This window comes from Castor canadensis, chromosome 4 (assembly GCF_047511655.1).
Source record: "Castor canadensis chromosome 4, mCasCan1.hap1v2, whole genome shotgun sequence".
NCBI classification, from domain to species: Eukaryota; Metazoa; Chordata; class Mammalia; order Rodentia; family Castoridae; genus Castor; species Castor canadensis.
In genome coordinates this window covers 31,093,216-31,111,727 of record NC_133389.1, presented here as the reverse complement: position 1 = coordinate 31,111,727, position 18,512 = coordinate 31,093,216, and positions in this window count along the sequence as shown.

The window sequence follows — 18,512 nt, the reverse complement described above, 5'->3', positions numbered from 1 at the left end:
TTGTCAGATGATGACTATCTCAAAAAAGAAAAATAAAATATAGAAGACAATAGAGTCAGAGCCTTCCTATTCAGTGAAAGATATTCACAAAAAGCTGCTCTGAGAAAAGACCATCTAGGCAAAGTGTGAAGGAACTGAGAGAGAGGTAAGTGCAAAGGTGGAGAGAGGAATTTTCAGGCAGTGGAAAACAATGCCAAGGCCTGGAGGAATAGTGGGGTCAGTGAGAAGACTCATGACAGACGCAGTCATGAGTCCACTGCCTTGTGGACTCTTTAAGTTTTTTTAGTTTTTGTTTGTTTGCTTGCTTGTTTTTGTGATCGACATGAAAAGGACTGGAGCAAAGGTGTGCCATCACTGTGACCAGTTTTAAAATTAACACTCAGGCAACCTTTCTGAGATTATGCTCTATAAGGATAAGAGAGAAGCTGGTGAGCATTTTGAGATGCTGTGACAAAAATCCAGAAATACCAGGCATTCCAGGCAGTTGATGCCCTGTGCCACATCTGTCTCCAAGTTCTACACAGTAGTTCAGCTGCAGCTTCCATCACTTCCCCTTTCAAGCATGCACAGCTCCCTGCTTCATTGCCTGAGGCCTTGTCTCTGGATTTAGGGCAGTCTGCTCGGCCCCCACACAGGGCAGCTTAAAAGAATCATCACCTTGGGGTAGCCCTCTACCAGTGAGAGATGAGGTTTGGTGCATAAAGCCCTCTGTACTCCCACACCTCACTGGGACAAGGCTGGGGCTCATTCACAAAGACCACAGTAAGGTGGCACCCAGCTGCGCACAGAATTAGTCTGCTTATTAAAACATGTTTTATAGGCTTCCTCCTTCCTGGAATTTCTACTTCCTGGGATTACCTCCCAAACCAATTACAGACCCTCCACTTCTTATCTCTGGGTCTTTTTTCAGCGAGTTAAGAGTGATGATATACAGTGAAACATGACAGTGAGTAATGTGATACCTGAGAGAAGATTCAGATTATTTTGAAGTTGAATAAATAACACATCTGTAATTTTAACATTTGGGGTAGTCACGATTAATGTATTGATATATATTTTTCCTGGCAGTTGATTATACTTGGGCTTATGTGTGCATGAATATACTTTTCATGTTAAAAGAACCACATTAAGTATACTTTATTGTAGCTGATTTTTCACTGAATACAGTCTGAGTACTTTATTTTTCAGTTAACTCAGTAAATAAGCATTTAAATTCATATAGCATATTCTATACCATTCAATTGTGGAATATTTAGTTCATTTCAAATTTCTCAGTACTATTAATAGCACTTCAATGAATGTGTCCTTATAAAATCAACTTTGAACACTGCTGTAATTATGATCTAGGATGAATTCCTAAAAGTGAGGTTTCTCTGTCAAAGCATGTTTACAATGTTAAGTATTTTATATATTGTCAAACATTCTGACACAAGCTTTTACTAATTTACATTTATATAAGAGTTTGTGCTTCCTCTAATCATGAGCAATACTATAATATTCTTTGGAAGAGAGAGAGAGAGGAGAAAGAGAGAGAAACGAGAATTTTGGAGCATACTACACATAGCACAATCATTCTATGTTTCCATTAGACTTAATCATTTTATTTCAATTTAATTTGATACTTAATTTTAAGATAGATGTTTTATTAGCACTTAATTAATTAAAATATTCTATATGCATTTGTGAAGATTCTACTGTATCAACTATTTAATATCTTTTTTCTTATAAAATACAACAGAAAAATATTACCCGCTAAAAATTCTGCACCATGTTCTCATTGGAATCCAAATCCCTGGTTCTGTATCCTATTATAAAATAATATGTATTTCTCATAAGCGTAAGGTAAACCAAAATGATTTTCATGATTTTATAGCAACAACAATTTTCCAGGAGACTCTTCTATTAAATTCCACAAAAACAACACAAACTCAATCTCAAACAAAGATGTTTGTTTTCATCTTTGCCAATCTATTTGAGAAAAAAAATCTAGTAATTCATGTTTTTTATGTTATTTTAACTCCACTTCCATGATTACTAATATAGATAACTATATATAAATTATATGGACATACTCTATTTCAATCTTTTGCTCCATTTTTATTGGAGTACCTATTTCTTTTTAAAATGAGTTTGAAGAAGTTTTTTTCATAATAAGCTTACTGTTTTGTAATGAGGAAAAAAGAAGGAAAATAAGAATGGTATCCTAAAAATTGTAAAACTGAATAATATGACCATTTGTAAGGGTTTACCCCAGATTGACATTTCTCTTAACTTCCATTGCAACAGAAAATTTTAATTGTTTATACTGAAAATGATTGTCCTAGTGCCTAAAGGACTCCACTTTAATATTGTGCTAGCAAAGGACTTCTCTTCCCTGCATTTTCCTCCAGTTAGATGTAGATTCATTTTTGTGGCATTTGGACTTCAAATCTATTTGGGATTTGTTTTCACTCGAGACATAATAGTTAGAATTTTATCATTATGTATATTTCTGAGTTGAGAGCCACCTGTCAATATCAGCTACTAATGACAGCAATTACTGATATGTGCCAGATATTGTTCTAAATACATGTAATGCACATTGACATATCCCTCAATTCCATCTGACTTGAAAGTCTACTTTTTCCATGGGGTAAATTATTTTCTGTCTTAGGTCTATTCAACTCTTGAATTTGATCTCTAAAGCAATGTACAAAAACTTCCCTCCTCTGTTCTCAACAAGGTGAAAGATCTGTGCATGGAAGGAAGAAGTTTATAGCTCTTTGAGGTTGCTTTTTCCACTCTTTACTGTTTATCTTTTATTTGTGTTCATAACTGACAAGGTGTCATGTTTGATTTGTGTTTTCTACCTGTAAAAATGATACAGATTCCTAAGAAAGACCTGGTGAAAATGAGAAAACAGCAATAATTCCACCACTTTAAAACTTATAGAGGATAACTACCAATGTTATTTTCAATCATGGATAATGAGAGAAGTGGGATGTTTGCATATAAATTACTATATATTTTCATCTAACATTATAATACCACAATGCCAATTTTTTTCAGAGTTAGCATGAAAACTTTAAAATTAAGACTGTTCTTCTAAAAGAAGTAACATAATTTATTATCCAAATAAACATTTGTATTGTCATATTCTTATAACAATATAAAGCTGCAATGAGCATCTTTGTCCACTATTATTTAAAATAATCTCTTTAGCACAAGTGGCTACATAGTGTCAAAACCCACAAATGTTTTAAGAATAGATACTATGAAATTGGTCTCTAAAGCATTATGCAACTGTGTACTTTTTCCAGCAATGGAGGACTCTGCATCATAAATAAGGTCAATGCTACATATGAGCATTTTCCTCAGATTATATCACCTGAGGTTATGTCCCATAGGGACCAGTTAATTACAGGCTTTCTAGTCTTTGGTCACAAACCCTAACCCCAATTGCAGCCATTTATCTCACAAATTTGGAGACTCTATCCTACCTATATAGGAGACATGTTCCTGATGTGCAGTTTAAAGGAAGCACCTTGGTTTCCATGAACCCAATGGTATCTTGCATAAGTCCAAGAAAGACCTGAATCTGACCAAGACAGTGGGGGTCCAGAGTAGAAGATGCAGATACTATCAAGTCTTGGCAATCAGCTGAGGAAAGATAGTCTCCTGTTCTTCAAGGGCCAAGACCAAGAAAATCAAGGCAAGGCCACAAATGAACCTGAATTTCATGACAATTGAAGGACGAAAACCAGAATTCTGGACAGGAAGGAACTACAGCTCTCAGAGAAAGAATCATGACCATGGAGTTGAGCCAATATGGGGTTGTAGAGAGCTGACAATACTAGTGTTGTCCCTACGGGGCAGGGCACTAACTCCTGAGCCTATTTGGCAATAAAGGCTCTTGCACTGAAACTTTAGGGAATTTCATTTTAAAATCACACTAGCTGGGGTCATTAATATATTCTTCCTCTGCCATCTTTGCTTTGAAAACTTAAATGGAACTTGGCTTACAGACGAGATTGCAAAAGTAAACCCAGCTCTGAAAAGTTAGAAGAGGCTGCCTCAGAGGAAAAGCATAAGAGATGGCAGAACACACTTAGTTTTTTACTGAATATGGAGCATTATACTCAATGTCCCCTAACTCCTCAGTAGAGAATCTGAACCATGATCCCCAGTTCAATAGCTTTGGGTAAATTTCCTAAGGACACTGGCAAATGTCCTCAGCTCTTGAGTGAGGACCATCCTAGAACACTGTCTGAAGACAAAGTGAAAATAAATTTCAATGTAACTGCAAAAGGAAATACAACTACACAACTGTGAAAGTATGGAAAATGACCATATATCAAAATAACCCATCAAAATACTTGATACATTGAAAGAACTTTTGTAAATGCCACAATGTACCCCCACCCAGCACAACAATAAAAAAAAAATACTAATGTCAAAATAATATTGATGACTCTAAAAATGTAAAATTAAGTGAAAAAAAGTTCTAGGAGATTACATGCAGGATAATGTTCATTTGAAATGGCATTCAAAATCAAATGAAATGAAAAAATGTATTCTAAACAATTTACACTTTTGTATGTACACATATATACAGGGAATTATAACACAAAATTCAGAATAAGCATCATATTAAATGGGTGGGTACCCAACATGTATGCTGGAAGAATGAACCAATGTAGGCTAGTGAAAGACTCTACAAGTATTCCTGTCCTCAGCTTGTGTAGTAGATTTATGAAAGTAATTATAAATTAATTAACAAGTAAATAAACAAATAAATAATCCAAGAAATACTATTCTACTGGTTTTATTTATTCAACAAATATTCAATCAGTATCTCTAGAGATATAGCTAAAAACAAAATATAATGAATCCCTTTTGAGGAACTTATACCACCATTTGGGAGACAAATAAGCTAAATAAATATCAAATATATGTATAGTATTATAAAGTACTATTTTTACTATGTACAATTTATAGATGTATATATAGAGCTATAGATATAACAAGTATTATTGTAAATTAAGCATGTCATGTTAATTCATATACAGCAAGATAATGGGCCAGAGACAAAGGGACAACTTTGAAAGGGGTGACCAGAGAGGGGATCTCTGAGGACATGGCCTTTGAGCAGAAACTTTAATGGAGTTAGACAGACAGTCATGCGTTAACTAAAAGAAATGTGGACTACACAGAGAGAGCATCAAGGGAAAAGGCTGAGGCAGAAATGTGCTATGTATTTTTGAAGGACAGAAAGAAAGCCAGTGTGGGTGAAGTAGACTGGGAAGTAGTTAAGAGTTAACTAGGGCAAGACCTAGAAGGATCTTCTAGTTTGTGATGAAGACTTGAGATTTTATTCTAACAGTAGTGGGAAGCCTTTGGAAGACTTTGAGCAGGAAACTAACAAGAACTGCTTTAACTTTTACCTCTACAAATGATCTTCTCAGCTACTGTGTGGTGCACCAAATGTCCTCTCACCTCTCCCTCTCCCTCTCCCTCCTTCCCTCTCTTTCTCTGCATATGTGTATGAATTTTATGTGCGTGTCATAGCATCAGGATAGACAATACACTAAAGATCTGGAATCTGATGCAAGTGTATAAAATACTTAGCTAACATATAAGTGTATCATGTACTTCTAGTGTCAAAAAATTTAAGAACAGCTTATTCTAAAAATAGCTATTTCCACGTGACAATATTTAACCAATTAAAGGTACGAAAATACTCTTTTATGGACAAGGAACTTCTTCACGAGTCATGTTCTCTTTGCTAGTCAAATACATTAACTTTGCGAGTTAGGCAGGTAGACAAAGAGCTAGCTCATAGATGAGCTAATGTCATTTTCTCTGTGGTGAACAGATCTGCCACGAGCCACAAAATGATACTAAATCTCATGACTTTCCTGTTTTGTTTTGTTTTTTATTCTCTTTCTGGGTGAGAAATACTTTTAAGGATTCAGAACACAGCATTTGTAAACAAGAGAAGTTTCTGAATTTGTAGATCATCTGTATCATCTTTAGGAATCACTGCTGCTACTTAATACTATACAAATCTACAAATTATTTCCCAGACTCAATTTTCCCAGCAATTGCTCCTTCAATGTGGGAAGTCTGATAAAAAAAATTCAGGTCTTATGTTCTTCCAGAAAATATTTCCATATATATCAAGAATATTCTTGCCTTCTTATCTGATATTCACTCCCTAGGTGATCCCACAATTTAAGAGCACAGATATAAAGGTCCTTTGCAGACTTTCCTCTTGTGGAACTGAGGTAAGTTTTACCAATCCTAACTGTTGATCACCTTTATCTACAAATACCTATAGAATTAATCACATGGCTGTGCAATCTCTCACTTAATTATAGCAGTGTTCTCTTACTCTTGCGAAAGGGTGAAAGTAATGACTCTAGCTTGTGGCTAAATTGGGATATATTGTCCCTATTTTTCCATATTTCACTAGATTCCTAGGAAAGTGCTTAATAAAGTATTGGGTTGGAATAAACAAAGTTATTTAGATTAAATGATTGTAATTCCTGCTTATTTAGTCCTTTGGAAATTGTGGCAAAGTTTTGTTATTGTATTGTTAACAATATTAATATTAATTAAAATTAAGTTCTGGGCAAGCTACCACTAACAATTCATTCTAATTATCAAATGGAAGCAAATTGGCTTGGCCATCTAGTGGGCAGTAAGGAACATTGTTAGAATTTAGGAGGCATGAGTTCTGCATTAATAGGCTACTGGAGTCACATTGACGAGGGATTCCCTGGTATCCCCAGGGAGATGTGGCCTCTGGGCTCTGGTAAGCTGTTCTAGGGAAGGACTGCTGTCTTGCCCTTCAGCAGGATTTGGCTGTGCATGTCTTTTTTAACTGTGAATGTTCATTATTTCTGTTTGTACCTGAGCCTATATTTATGGATAATCTATTGAACGAGGAAATATGACTCAGGTGAGTGGGAGTGACAGGGCTGTATTTAATGGCTACAGCAAATAACCTTCTAACGGCCAAAAGAGTGTCATATCTCACGGTTATGATGTCTTCAAAAGGTGATATTTCTGGATGTGTCATCATAGCTGTGAAAAGCATTTTCTCAGCATCTAAGAAAAATCGGAAGACCGTGGAGTTATGGAGGTATGCTTCAGACAGGTTGGTATTAATCATACCAGCCCAGCCTCAACTTCTATCTACATTTAAGGAAAGGCATTTATGGTAGGGGGAGGGATGAATAGGAAAGACGCAGACTTCCCAGCTTTCCAGGTGGGCAGTTTGAGGCTATGCATGCATAAGGGACTTTGCTTGAGGGAAATCATTTAGGAGTGCTGATTCTGTGGTGGTCCCCACTCCCTCTTATACATAGCCTTAGTCCCCCAGCCATTGTGCCAGGCCTATTACCTTATCCCACCTGCCACCCCATTAGAGTGTCTTATGTTTCCAATCTAGCTGTAAATGGGACCTAAGTTTTTCCTAATGTAATTATGCTAGATGTTATAAGGGCACAGAAATTATAACACAGGATCCTCAACCCTTACCTCAGGCGATACTTTCTCCAGAGACGCAAATCACACAGAAGCACATACTTTACTTAAACCATAACCCTAGCATACAGATAAGCTCTGCATAATGTGAGTGTGAATTTATTTTCTCTATTTTTATGGAAAGGGTTAGCTCCTAATTTTGGCACAATGTGATGCTTACTTAGGACTCTCAACTTGCCCTCCTCACTTCCACTAATACAGTTCCTGAAGACCTGTTCCCTTTCTCTCCACCTTGCTGCTTTCAAGATATAACTCAAATCATACCTCAGTCATGACTCTAGTCCATGTTGCCTTACACCTTTTCTTAAAACTTTTTGCTCATAGCATCCTACCATAATCTATTCCTTCATTTTTCACCAGATTTTTAGTCCCAAATTGGCAACACAAAAATGTCTTGTTTACTGTGTATTTCACATAGTTTAACCCTGAAAGTATGTAAGAGCAAGGAAATTTCTGTGCACTTCTTTGTCCCTCATGGTATTTAGCACAGATTAGATTCAGCTAAACTCTCTTGGTTTGCAAAAATTGACTTGTGATTGGAGCCCTAAGTTTCCTGCTTTCTTAATCACATTCTGAAGCTAATTAACCATATCACGATAATAAACATAAATCAATAAGAATGAAGAAGTTGTTATTCTCCCCATTTATCATAAATAAGGAAACTGAGACTCAAGATGTTTTCTTGTCCAATGTTATGTATTTCACAAAAGACAGTGTTCTTTTGTGTACTACTTTTTTTCTCATGATGTTCTGTGACAATATCATAAGGGAATAAGAGAGAGGACATGGATGCCACTATGCAGTTCATTTCCAAAGTGCAATATAAATTTGAATATATACCACAGAGAAAAAAATCTCAACTATAAGGAAGAGTAAGGATATGTGTGTGACACATGGAAAACATTCAATAAAAGTTGTCTATTTTACAATCTTATTATTATATTATATATTTATTACTATGTCAGAAACATCTGGGAAGCATTTTTTTCAAGCTACAAAAAACTTCCCTAGTGAACATATTTGAATAAATTGGAGCTGAGAGGGAAGACACACACATGTGCAAGAATACCTCAAACAATTCCCCATGTGATCCTGGAACCACTTCCCTACCCTGCTCACTATCAAACCCTTCCATTTCACATGCATTCTCAACACTTCTACCATTTATTCAAGAAATCCATACTCTATTCTAGAAGTATAATTTAATCAACATGCATGATTTGATTCTTTATTAATTATTTTGTTAATATGATTAGAATGAATGATTGGTCACTTCCAATTATAAACAAACTTCCTGGATGTGGCCTGCAATGTCTCTAGTTAGTAGCTATAGTTGTGGCATGACTGTGTGTAGAGGTACTAAGTGCTCTACATAACAAAGGAGGAATGTTGACCCGAAAGAACATAAACTACACATGTCATCCACAAAATATGCAATGCCAAAGTGCATGTACAGTTTGCTGCTTTTCAAAACTGTGGCAGAATATCTTGTGGTTTTATTGCTGGGGAGTGTTGTGCTAATCCTAAGTCAGTGACAGCAAAGTTTGGGGGGAACAAGCCTCCTCTCTATGCCTGTGTCTCTATAAACAAAAGCTTAGCAGGAATTAAAGTCTGTGTTCCATGGCTCCAAAAGTGGGTATCACTTACCAAGATACACAAGCAACTACTGAAGTGTTTCCCCTTAAAGCAATTTACAACTTGCAAAAAACAATGTTCAGCTCTTGGATTTCCCAAAATCTAAACAAGACTGAATAACTCCAGTAGAGAGCCTGGTGGAAAATATTACAGACTAGACTCCATGCATGCCTGAATGTTAAATCAAAGATAGATATGTAACTTGGTTTTGTTTGTTTGCATAAGAAAAATATCCCATTTATTGTGAAGCATTCTTCTTTCAAGAGAAGCTTATTTAAGTGCTTTTATTTACCTCAGTACAGATTTTTCTGTTAAATTTTCTTCTTCTAATGAACCTTTAGGCAATGAACATAGTGAACTTTTAATGATTTATGAAAAAATTAGGAGAATAAATAATTCAAGGGATAAGCTCTCTGCACAACAAGGCATTTAAATATCAATGTTTATTTTTATTTTAGTCAATTTTTGTGAAAATCTTTATTCTTCTAAACCTTTTCAAACCTATTATAGCAGTATTTTTATGCACATGATCTGACACAGCTAAGTCTTTGCAATTAAATGTGTGTTTCTAAAGTAAAGATCTCAACTGCTACACCCAACATTCTTATGTTTGCTTTCTGTGCTCTTCTCTCAGGCCATGGTCTATCACTTTCACTGGGCAGCATGTCTGACTATGTCATTTCCCTTCCCTAATTCTACCCTTACCGCCTCCATGGAATCAAAATGAAATTGGCTTTATGTGAGCTTTCAAGTGACTCCTCTAAGATTCAAGTGCTCAATTCTTCATATAAATATTTGTGGACTCCATTTTGCTACCAAGAGTTATTGTTTGCTTCTTCCTGTTTCTGTAGTCTATGTTCTGACAGCAAGTGAGATGAAAGGCAATGAAATTCCAAATAGGTGACACGTTACTGGCCTTTACAGACTGTCTTAATTTTGTGAGCTCCTACTGGCTTTACAGAATTTTTGCAATGGCAATGTATATAGAAGCCATCCATGACAAGTCTACCAATGCTAGCTCTTCAATTTTAAAGGTCCCAATGATGGATATTCATTTCAACTACTGTTGACACTATTTCTATTACCATTTTTTAATAAAAGTGGGAGAAGTGAAGGTATTCATCCAAAAATCACAAAGCTTGTTGGTGGCAGAAATGAGATTTGAACCCACATGTGGCTTATGTCTAAAGCCATATTATTTCTATTACACTATACCAGAGTCATTCAAAACATTTTCAGCCATGCAAGATTATCTTGGAATTGTATTTTCCAGTATCTTGGGCAAATCTATTAAAAATATTATACTTTTAGAATATGTATCAATTATTTTATAAGTATTTTTTAAATTGCCAAGTAAGGTCATTACTCTGAAGCTACTGAAAATAAGCTAAAATGAAGATATTTTCTCATCAGAAAATGAAACAAAGGGGCACAGGTTACTGAGTAAATTCTGGATTCTTCTCTCTCTCTCTCTCTCTCTGCCCCTCTCTCTCTATCTTTCTGTCTCTCTCTCTCTTTCACACACACACATCTCCCTCTCCTCTCCCCCTCTAATATTTTATTGAATTATGAATAGATAGTAAATTTGCATAGCTCAAAATGAAAATTATTTAAATTATTTGAGAAAATGTAGAATCAATCTCTTTCCCTTGGGCTGGAGGAGTGGCTCAAGAGGAAGAGCACCTGCCTGATAAGCACAAGGTCCTGGAGTTTGAACTCAAGTTCCACTCCACCCAAAAGAAGTGTCCTTCCTTTCCTTTGTCCCATACCCACTCACCTCCATAGGCCATGACAAGCAAGTATATCCTTCCAGTATGTATTTAGGTTTGTATAAGAATTCTGTTTTGGAAAGGTACCAAAATATTTATTCTTTGCTTATTTCACTAACAATATATATTGGGTATCTTTCCATATCATTTGTGTTCGGTCAGTTTTTTGAATCATTGTGACAAATACCTAAAGAAAACAATTTAAAGAAAAAGTTATATTGGCTCATAGATTCAGAAATTTCATTCCATGCTCAGCAGGCTCCATTGCTTGGGCCCTAAGATGAAGTAGAATACCATGGTAGTAGTATGGGTTAAAGGAGTTTGCTAACCTCATGTTGTCTGGGAAAGAGAGAGAAAGAGAGAGAGAGACCAGGAACAAGATATGTCTTTCAAAGTTCATGCCCAAGTGAACTTTAAGAAGCCTCACCTCTTAAAATTTCCCCCTCTTCCTAATAATGCCATCAAATTATAAATCCATCAATGGATTAATCCTTTCATTAGGTCAGAGCACGCATGATCCAGTTACTTCCCAAAAGCCTATCAGTTGGCAACCAAGCCTTTAACAAGTAAGATTTGAGGAAGATGCTTCATATGTAAATCATAACACCACTACATTGGGAGGGTTCTCATTTTCTCCTTAAAGTTTCAGTATGTTTTATGTTATGTAGATTCCACAAATTATTTGAGCTCTACCCATTGATGGAATTTTGGGTTGGTCTTACTTTTTTCTCTTATAAACAATGCTACATGAATAATTTTGAGCAGTTATTTTTGTACTTATGTGAGCAATATAGGATTGATTCCCATAAATAATAATCTGAGTCCAAGCAGATGCTTGTTTGTAATTTTGGACATTTTCCTATTTCCCTCCAAATTTTCCCTTCTACCATGGATGAGTGCCTGTTGCTCCACAGCTTTACAATAGAATATATTATCAAATTTTGGCATTTAAAAAACCTAGGTAAAATTTAAAATTTCATTTCCTTTATTTTAGACTAATAATAATATTTAATAATAATAGTAATTTACATTTCCTTTATTATAAAAGATAGTCTTTTCATATATTTAAAGACATTTTACATTTCTTTAACTGTGAACTTCCTATTCAATTGCTTTGCCATTTCCTATTGGATTGTCACTCTAAGTGACTTAAGACTTATTTCTAATTTGTCATTTGCCTTTTGACTTTGCTATAGTAGAGTTTTGTTTTTGCCATGCAGAATTCCTTTTTCTTTAACATATTTATCAATCCTCTCTTTTGGTTTCTGGATTATGAACCATGATTATATAGGTTACTTTTAACACATTGGACAATGTTCCAGATTAGGTAGTGTTTAAGTTTGCCCCATAGTGCAGAGCCTACAGGATTGGGACTCATAACTGGGGTATTAGGCTTAGCTTGATACTCATTGCTGGGCAAACTTTGTCAAATTATGTGACCCCTGTGGATACCAAGCTATAGAATCAACATTACCCACTCTCTTGTTTTCTGAGTAGTATAAGCAATTAACTTGTTTGGAAATCAGAAAAGGCTTCCTTCCTGAATTGCCAAATTAATCCCTAATTAAGAATAAATGAACCAAAACAGCTTAACTATGTATTAGTTGGTTTAGGATGCTGCAACAAAATATCATACACTACATGGTTTAAGTAACAGAGATTTCTTAACCTACAGTTCTAGATGCTGGAGAATTTAAGATCAAAGTGCTGGACAGTTTTGTGTGTGGTGAGGTTTTTCTTTCTGATTTGCAGAGGATCCCCTCTCACTGTGTATTCAAATGGTCTCTTCTTATAAGACCATCAATGGTATCAGATTAGGGGTTCAGTCTTCATGCAACCCTTATTACACCCTAAACACTCTATATCCAAATATAGTCACACTTAGGAATTAGGACTTCAATGAGTTTGGAAGCACAAAATTCCATCTATAGCAACTGGATAAACCAATTAGTCAACCTTGCAATGCAGAATCAAAATTCTTTCAGATACAAATAAAGCATTAAGAAAATAATCACCCCTTTGAACATCAACTCAAATATTAATCATGAAAGACAGAATTATAAAATAGGTACAGTGTGTGAGAGTGGGGTACTAATGGGAGGGGGAGGGTGAATAAAGGAGATTAAGGTGAGGGTATATGGCTGATGGATTTCATATACTTATATGAAATAGAACAAAGAAACCTCTTGCAATTGCTTTAAGTGGGGCAGGGAGGAGGTTGAGGGTAAGAGACGATGGGGGTAATATAACTAATATACAATATAAGCCTAACCAGAATTGTCACTATGAATCCCCCCCTGTAATGAATACATCCTAATAAAAATTGTATTAAAAAAGAAAATAATCACTCAAAAGCATTACAATGGCCACATCAGAGTAATACCAAATAGGTACAGAGATTAGACTCCTGAGTTTTTATTATAATTGACATTTGTTTTTGCTTTGGTTTGTCTTTCTTTGTAAGTGGAAAAAAAGACACTGGAAAATGTTGTCCCAAGGAAAACGTATCAAGAGAGTCTGATTGAACCATATATATGAAAAAAATAATCAGACCTTTTGCCCTGCACCTGCTCAACTCTCCACCAGGTAAGGGTAGTGAAGAAGACTGGCTCATTCCTACTCCAGACTCTCTCTCACATCCCACACCTCCCAGCAGCCCCCAGTTCTGGAGCTTGTTTTCAATCCACATGACAGGCAGAAGTGCCAACTGTACAAGTACAGTAAAAATATTATGAGGCTTTCCATTGGCAAAATGCAAATATAAAAAAGTAACAACATGCCCTTCATCCACTAATTTTATAATTCTTTTGAGATAAGCTATAAAGTTTTCCTGTCTGGTTTTATTTCTCTTTCTTTATAGACACACATAGTACTTCCCTTTGTATTCTTTATGTTTGCAGATAGTCTCTCTGCTCCATTACTTTTCTAAATCAGATGAAAATCACTTTCAATGTTTCCAGGGTTAAACAGGAGTAAAAAGAGGAAAAGTGGCAAATTGGACATCAGGGAAGACTCTGAACAGGTTGTTGTCACATGGCTACAAGTTCTCTCCTTCAGAGGCTTGGTTAGACATTGATGAAGCTGATTAGACTATGCAATAAGATTAGACTGTGGATAAAGGCATTGTCTACATATACAGCACTTTGATTTGCAGAGGATTACAATATTCACAACTTAATTTGATCATGACTGTGAATTAAGTAATTAAGTAGATTGGAACTTATATCCTTATTTTCTAGATAACTATAGACATGAAAGGTCTAGATATTTGGTATCCAAGTTAAAGCTCTAGCTCATATCTTTGGCATCCTGCCTTAACTGATCATTTTTGTTTATACCACATGAATTCAGCCTGAAGCTGGCTGGTATAGCAAAGTTGATGAAACTGCTGCCTGCCAGAAACTCACAGCCTCAGACCACTGCTGCATAAAGAAAAGGAGCTTTGAAACCATACACACAACTACACTAGTCATGCCTCATCAAATATATGTATCCTCATAATGGTCTCATCAGAATGGTTCATACAACCCTTATCTATACAAAGCAAAAAGATACTGAGAAAACAAATACAAAAACAGGATTTCTGGCCAAGGATCAAATTTGGTCAAAACTTGACTTCAATCTATACCTATAGGCATATTCTCCTTAGAAAAAGAAATGTTCAATGAATAATTCTTAAATTAAATAACCACAATTATATTGTGGATGCTGCTAGAGAGGGCAGAGTGGAAGAGTCATGCTAATGGGAAATATTTAAAGGGGTAAACAGTGAAATAACAAAGATCTATAACATGTCACAGAAGCATTCAAAAAAAGTGACTACAGTATACAGAAACCATGTGAAAGGCACCAAAGCCCACATTTGCTTTAATCACACTGTGACAGTCACTTAGTTGTTTCTTTCAACCGTAAAAGTTCAGGCAATTGGAATTATAGAATTCCAAGCTTTCAAATTCCTTATTGTTAATAACTTTCTATGATCCTTGTCTCATTATATATTTTTAAACAATTTGAGAGTACAGGAGGGTAAATATGGTGGGAAGATTATGTATTCTTGTATGAAAATGATAAATGAGACTTGTTGAAGCTATTCTAAGAATGGAGGTGGGGAGACAAAGGAGAATGATGGAGGAGGCAAAGGTAGCTAAGATATATTATAAGCACTTTTGTAAATGTCACAATATTCCCCAGCACAACAATAATATGATAAAAATAATTTAAAAAAATAAAAGATGGCCAACCAAGGAGGAAAATGGTCAACAGAAAAAGGAATACAACTGACAAGAAAACAAATAACAAGATATACAGACTCACTCATAATTAAGTAAGTGCAAATAATCAAAACAGCAATGAGTAAAAATAAAAGTTTTTTCTCACCTTTAAAAAAACAAAAGAAAAGGCAGAGAAGAAAGGAGCATTTGTCCATATTCTCACCACCCACAATTAATCACCTTGGTATTATTGCGGTTATTTCCTCTAGAACCCAGTTGTCTTATGCAGATATTGGCTTCTCTATGTGTCCTACTACAGAGGCTTATCCAAAACTGAGCTCCAAAACCCAACAGTCTTCTGTCCTGCTTTCTCTCATCTAACCATGCCAGCCTTATACTCTGTTCCTTCCCCTCCAGGCTTGGCTTTCAGACTTCCACAGATGTAGCTGACCAATCTGATAGCCATTCTGTGCCAATTTGCTGACTGCAAATAGGCAACTGGCCCCACCCTTTCTTCTCTCCTGGGTGATCTGTTATTTTAGCTGTGAGATGCTTTATGAGATTTCAAAGTTTGACCCAAATGGAAATGTAAGCCCTTGTGGAAGTCAATAGGGAACTCTTGGGGGCACCCACATATTATACTAAAGAGACAACCACTTGTTGCAACTAACACTAAGACACTAAGACAGCTCTGTTGGCCAAAAAGTGATAGCCAGAGGAAAAAAAGCATGGAGTTCAACCCAAAGTTGTTACTGAAAAGGCCTGGACAAAGCTTGTCTCAACACGTGCTCATGAGCTAAGATGGAACAGACGAATATGAGGTGAGCTGTGGAAGTTTCATAACAGCCCTGGCCTTCTCTGAGCTTCCTTTTTGCAAGGAGGAAATGGTAAGAGATAAATTAGGTCAGATCTGCTGCAGTGGTTTGAACAACATAACAAAGGCAAAGATTTGCTGTGCAAAGAATTACAGGGCACATAAAACCCCTCCAAGATAATCTATGACATCCCTTGCCAAAGTGAGCCTTGATGTCCCCAGACAGGCATCTGTCTTCACCACAATTCTGGTTTTTAAGATCACAGCCTTGGATGTTCCAGCTTCAGGAGGGTGGTCAAAATCTCCTGACAGCATCATCAATCTCTACATATTCCTGGCTTGGTGGTTTGGTGGGAAAATAAAAGACAAGCCTATACCTGTTCCAAATGGTTTCTGATTGAGAGTTGGACATTATAATGTGATTAAAGGCAAATACTTATTTACAGAACAGTAAGCCTCGAAAATATTAAGTAATGGACTTATGTTCATGCACATCCCAAACAACTTTCTGTGCCAAGTTATTTCTGAGATGCAAATGAACCTGTAAAAAATCACAGGTGTTTTTATTTAGGTCGGTCTCTATAAATACCATATTATATGATCCTCATTAAGAGACTAAAGAGACTATGTAGATGAAAAGGTAATTCATTTTTACCTTCCACTCTTCAATTAATTCTCAGAATATCTCACCTTATCCTAATTTACTCATTCCCTAATATCCCTGTGATCTTAAAGAATAAAATACAAACATTACAGGGGTTCAACACAGAGTCCATGTTCTCCATCACTTTTAATGATTACTGAGCTCCAACCCAAGCTTCTGAGTTGTTTTGTTAAATGACAAACCCAAGTAAGCCAGGGAACTCCCAAAGGTCTTTTTTTGCCCTACTTAGGACTATGGCGGGAGCACATGTAATTATTGCTTCTTTTCCTATAGATCCATGCAAATTATTTGTCACCTAAAGATCAGATGTTCTGAATTCAGTTTTAGCGTCTCTGTTTCACTCCTGCCCTTTCCCTCTCAATGTTGGTTTTTCCCATGGAGTTTCCCTAAGGAAAAAGCTGTTATGGCAGGAAGAAAGGGACTGCTAAGTTGAGACCCCAGATACTGTTCTTAAGGTTTACCTTTCCAAAAACCAGAGCAGGGCAGGGTAGGTACTGTGCCACTTCACCATGAGGCCCATGCAATGAGAGGCAGAAATTAGCACTCTTACATGTGCACAGGGCAGTCATTAACAGCATAAGTTGGATTAATTAATATTATTTCTACTTTTCCCTTGTAAAATCAGAGTACTCTGGACTCAGGGAACAAAAAAACAAAGTAGGAAAATATTAACTGAGAAAGAGGTTGGTGTGGAGCATAGAATGATGCTATGGGAACAACTACACTTCTTGGAGGTCTCAGGAGTGGTCTCATGTTGCCTGAAATTCATTTTTTTTCTTAGTTTTACCAAGATCCCTAAAGATTAATTAACGATTTGCACTATAGAACCATTTTCATAAGGGAAAGTCTTTAGCTAAATATTGATTATAATTAAAACGTTAGCACTAAAACTAAAATTAATGTTCCCTGTTTGCCAGTTTCAGATCTTTTGAGACACTAGTCTTAAGTGTATAAGTTTCACATTTTCATTTCCATTACAAATTAATATTTTAACAGGAAACCTGGGGGCAATATCTTGACACCATGAAATCAGCCTATGCATAGTCATGTCGCTCACCGAAGCAGACAATTCAGGCTACAAAGGGCCCAATAACATGTAAGGTCTTCCCAAAGAACCAGCCAAAAGTCTGTAATGTGTAGTGCCTTTGGAATTCAAGCATAGTGAAATCTTACCTATTGCTATTATTTGGATAAGAAGTGCAACCTAGGCATTCCATATGTTGAAATCTTGGTCCCTGGCAACAGGGAGGTAGTGGACCTTTAAGAAGTGGGACCTAGTGGAAGAAAGTTAGGAGACAGGGTGGGGCTATTGGGATCTGGACCCTTCTCTGTCTTTGCCTCCTGGTTGCCATAGTGCGAGAAATTTTAATACATATTCCCATCTCAATGTACTGTTTCCCAAAGGTCCAAAATCAGTAGCGCTAACAAACCATGGATTGAAACCTCTGAAACTGTGAACCAAAATTAACATCTCCTTCTTACAAGTTGTTGATTTTTCACAGTAAAGGAAAGCTGACTAACTTGCCTATTCTACCTAATGTCATTAAAATGCTGAGAACTAGTTGTGACTACATAATGAGTTTATTGAGGTATAAGAATGTTGACATGACATCCTGATGAAGAACTCTGGTAAGTTAGAAGTTGTTTAGGCAGTAAGTAAAAGTGAATGAAGGAAACTCTAACAATAAGAGAGTCATTTCTCATATAAAGTCTGGGCGGAGGATCCTGAGTTCCTGAAGCATTCCAAGATGCGAGGCTCCTTTGTAGTCTGTCATCTCAACCTCGTGGTCCAATGCATCAGCCACTGCATTGTAAGTACCAGCATGGAGAAAAGGAAAGACATTTTCTGAAATTTCATGTACTACCTCTGCTACCACCATATTAGCCAG